The sequence below is a fragment of the Entelurus aequoreus genome, linkage group LG26 (genome assembly GCF_033978785.1).
Source record: "Entelurus aequoreus isolate RoL-2023_Sb linkage group LG26, RoL_Eaeq_v1.1, whole genome shotgun sequence".
NCBI lineage: Eukaryota > Metazoa > Chordata > Actinopteri > Syngnathiformes > Syngnathidae > Entelurus > Entelurus aequoreus.
The window spans coordinates 22,839,927-22,844,926 of NC_084756.1; the positions used below are offsets into that span (position 1 = coordinate 22,839,927).

At 40.0% G+C, this 5,000-nt stretch overlaps 1 protein-coding gene across 1 annotated transcript in view; it reads left to right on the forward strand.

The window, feature by feature from the left end:
- The window catches only part of LOC133643557 (guanine nucleotide-binding protein G(s) subunit alpha-like), a 108,593-nt gene that overhangs the window by 73,035 nt on the left and 30,558 nt on the right, over window positions 1–5,000 (forward strand). The gene's annotated exons all lie outside the window — the stretch shown is intronic.

The following is a 5,000-nucleotide window of genomic DNA, read 5'->3' on the forward strand; positions in this document are numbered from 1 at the left end:
TGCAGCCAATATTGTGTCATAAAACATGGAAAAATAAACTAAGTACACAGAGGACATAAGTAAAGGAAATTAAATGAACAAACGAGGCATGATGATGCAATATGTACATACAGCTAGCCTAAATAGCATGTTAGCATTGATTAGCTTGTAGTCATGCAGTGACCAAATATGGCTGATTAGCACTCCGTAACAAGTCAGCAATATCAACAAAGCTCACCTTTGTGCATTCACGCACAGTATAAAACGTTTGGTGGACAAAATGAGACAAAGGAGGAGTGGCATAAAACACGTCGGAAAAAGTTGTACATGTAAACAAACTATGATGAGTTCAAGGATCGCTGAAATTAGTAGGACAAAACGGGGCTTGCCAAATATTCTCATCAGTGAAGCATGTATAATATAAACAGTGGGATTTCTAACAACTAGGAAGGTTTGGGTCATGTTTGTTCTCCTGCAGAAAATATATTAAAACAAAAAAAATATATATTTTTTTTGCAAATATTTTTATAGAATTTTACAGTTCAAAAATTTAAAAATTAATATTTTTTTCTTCATCTTTTTCCATTTTCACACATCTCTGAAAGAGGTCCAGGGAGCCACTAGGGCGGCGCCAAAGAGCCGCAGGTTGTCTAGTGGAACAGGCGAAAGTTAAGTCGGAGAAAATGCAGTCGTTTATAAATTATTTTATGTTTCTCTGCGGCCCGGTAGCAAATGCGTGACGTACCGGTACCGGTACCCAGACCGGTGGTTGGGGACCACTGCTGTAATGTACTATAATGCATATGTAATTCATCTTAGTACATTTTGTATAGTTGTATACTTGCTTAATAAAATTAAATTTAGAAAAAATCACTCTCGAGTCTCAACCTAAATAAATAAACGCTGGGGTCGGGCGTCGAAATGTCAAACTCCCAACTTTCATTCTGCATCTGATCCAAATGTTGTGATTTTGGCGCAACATGAATGCAACGTGGAGAATCCCATTTAGCATGCTCTGTCAACTCTCATCACATCAGGTTTTCATTAGCTGCTGCATGGGTTTTGGGCCCAGACCATAACCTCCCTTTTAGCTATTCAAGTGCCTCTGCTTCCTCTTATGCCTTATATGTCTTCTCCGACATAGTCGTCTCAGTTATGGATCTAACGCCGGGCTGTGTGGCCAGACCGGAAGTGCTCCCCTCCCCCCACCTCTCCTCTCTCTGTGTTCTTATGTAAACGGAGAAGAAGCAGAGAACTAGAGAGAGGGGAGCGCACTATTTTTAGCACCGGCGGCCTGCAGAAGGAGAAAGAATGAGCGAGTGTGTCGAGAGAGTGAGACCGGGAGAGAGAGGGACAATTTGGGCATTATCGATAAAGGTTGCTGCTGCCGTTAAATATGATCATCGAGCCTTGATCAACACATGGGAAACGTCACGGCAACCCCACTGCATACACAGTAACCAAACTATTCTTATTTTTTATGTGCTTTGAGCAATTTCGGCTTACAAAGGGAAAACGGGGAACCGGTTGAAGTTGCAAGAAGGCTCGTTTCCCCCTACAGCAGTGTTTTTCAACCACTGTGCCGCGACGCCGTGAGATACAGTCTGGTGTGCCGTGGGAGATTATCTAATTTCACCTATTTGGGTTACAAATACAGTGTTTCCCATAAACTGCCAAGATACCTGTGGCGGTGGGGGCGTGGCTATGGGTGTGGTTGCCATGACATCATCGAGTAATTTGCATAATTTACTACAATGATTTGATTTTCTCTAAAAAGGCTCAAAAAATGTATACTTACTAATTAATAATAACAGTTTTGTTTTAAACGTCCATCCATCCATCCATCCATCCATCCATTTTACAATATAATTACAACACTTTATGTACATATTTATATACAGATTTGAACAATAAGTTATTCACTGAAATATATTTATTAATTGTGGTTCTTACAAAAAATATACCTTATAAAAGCTAAAATGTCTCAAAGCTCTGCCCCTTTAATTAGTGCATACTAAATAATTTAACTTTAGCCTACTACTACAACCATATTATTTACCAGCAACATAAAGTGAAACAGAGGCAGAGGTGTCCTGCCACAGTCAGTAACAAATAAACAGAAAACAGTAGTGATGGTAGATGGACACAGAGCTTCATCAAACATCTGATCCACTGAACAAAGAGCTCCAAAAATCTTGAACTTTAGACTGCCATCAGTTTTACTCCCTACACTTAACCATGTGTTTCCTACTGCCTGCAGACTTTGCACCCTTTGTTATATACACATGTTGTGTTTCTAATATAAATACATTTAATAAAGTCAAATACAAATAAGGCAACAAGAGAAGTATCCTACACTTCTCTTTTGTAAAGTAAATCTGAACAGCCGATATGGGCATCTACATCAATTATATGATTTGCCTGAGAAGCTGGAGAGGACAAAAATAAAATAATTTTTTTTATTTTTTATTTTTTATTTATTTATTTATTTTTTATTTTTTTGTATTTGTGGCGGACATAATTCTTTCGTGGCGGGCCGCCACAAATAAATGAATGTGTGGGAAACCCTGAAATATTTTTTGCAAACCAGTAATTATAGTCTGCAAATTATGTGTTGTTGTTGAGTGTCGGTGCTGTCTAGAGCTCGGCAGAGTAACCGTGTAATACTCTTCCATATCAGTAGGTGGCAGCCGGTAGCTAATTGCTTTGTAGATGTCAGAAACAGTGGGAGGCAGTGTGCAGGTAAAAAGGTGTCTAATGCTTAAAACAAAAATAAACAAAATGCGAGTGCCCCTGAGAAAAGGCAGAATTGGTGTTTGTTTGCAGTCTTATAAATTGGTACTACTTTAGCTATTTTCATTTTGTTTGGGAATTGGCACATTTGAATTGACAAATTGCTAATATAAGTTAATTGCCCTGAAATGTCTTCAATAACTTTTCTTATCGCTTTCATATCTGTTCCGTGACAATCAGTTTAGGTCTTGGATTTGCATTTCTTTGAGACTGAAACAATACAAAAAGAATGCCGCAGTAAGTTAATAATACTAACACAGACATTTGCAAACGTGCTAACTGTGCTAGCTTCATTACATTATGATAGGTCGTGCAAATAAGCATGAAAACACTCCTACAGACGTCACACAGTTGACGGTTTAGTAAGTGAGGATTGTTTTAGTTATACTGTAAAACTTACAAACGTTGCTTGGAGTGATGAATGAAGAATCCGAGTAGGAACGCTATGGATGATTAGAAGACGGGACGCCACTCCTACTTCCGGTTCAAAGCTTTAAACAGCAGGAAACACAGTAGGCATTCACCCAGCAGCACCTGCAGTGAGCGAACCCATCCAAAAGATGTTGTCATAGCACAAACAATAACACACCATTTCATTGTCATTGCATGTGTTTAATGAAAACGATTTGCCTTATGGCCGTCAACAAAGAAAAAAGCCATAAATTAGCCGGACCGTTTTATAAACCGCAGAGTTCAAAGCGTAGGCAAAAAGTAGCGACTTATAGTCCAAAATTTACGGTAATTGTTACACCCCTAGTATTTATCCGGAATTCACCATTTGTATTTATTAAATACAACAGCATGTGGACCATCCAACCATTTTCTACCATTTGTCCTTCTCGGGGTCGCGTGGAGTCTATCAGTCAGCCTATACCCAGGTGCGATTTATCCTTAAAGGCCTACTGAAATGAAATGTTTTTATTTAAACGGGAATAGCAGATCCATTCTATGTGTCATACTTGATCATTTTGCGATATTGCCATATTTTTGCTGAAAGGATTTAGTATAGAACAACGTCGATAAAGTTCGCAACTTTTGGTCTCTGATGAAAAAAAAAACCTTGCCCCTACCGGAAGTAGCGTGACGTTGTCAGTTGTTCACTCCCTCATATTTTCCTATTGTTTTCAACACAGCTAGAGCGATTCGGTCGATTACCCCATTAATTTGAGCGAGGATGAAAGATTCGTGGACGAGGAACGTTAGAGTGACGGACTAGAATGCAGTGAAATACATATTTTTTTTTCGCTCTGACCGTAACTTAGGTACAAGCTGGCTCATTGGATTCCACACTCTCTCCTTTTTCTAGTGTGGATCACGGATTTGTATTTTAAACCACCTCGGATACTATATCCTCTTGAAAATGAGAGTCGAGAACGCGAAATGGACATTCAGTGCCTTTTATCTCCACGACAATACATCGGCGAAATGCTTTAGCTACGAGCTAACGTGATAGCATCGTGCTTTAACTGCATATAGAAACAAAAAAAATAAACCCCTGACTGGAAGGATAGATAGAAAATCAACAATACTATTACGGTTAATGCTTTCCAGGCTGGCGAAGGTTAACAATGCTGTGCTAACGACGCCATTGAAGCTAACTTAGCAACTTAGCAACCGGACCGCACAGAGCTATGCTAAAAACATTAGCTCTCCACCTACGCCAGCCAGCCCTCATCTGCTCCTCAACACCCGTGCTCACCTGCGTTCCAGCGATCGGCGGAAGGACGAAGGACTTCACCCGATGCGTTTGGCGGCCCGGAGACGTAGGAAGTCAAGGTGAGGTCGGCGGCTAGCGCGTCTGCTCTCCAACAAAGTCCTCCTGGTTGTGTTGCTGTAGTCCGCTGCTAATACACCGATCCCACCTACAACTGTCTTCTTTGCAGCCTTCATTGTTCATTAAACAAATTGCAAAAGATGGCCAGAATACTGTGGAATTATGAAATGAAAACAGAGCTTTTTGTATAGGATTCTACGGGGTACCATAACTTCCGTTAAACTGACTTCGTCACGCGCATACGTCATCATACCGCGACGTTTCAGCCGGATATTTCCCGGGAAATTTTAAATGTCACTTTATAAGTTAACCCGGCCGTATTGGCATGTGTTGCAATGTTAAGATTTCATCATTGATATATAAACTATCAGACTGCGTGGTCGGTAGTAGTGGCTTTCAGTAGGCCTTTAATCCATCATTTACTATTATTTATTCAATACCAGTGTCCAATATC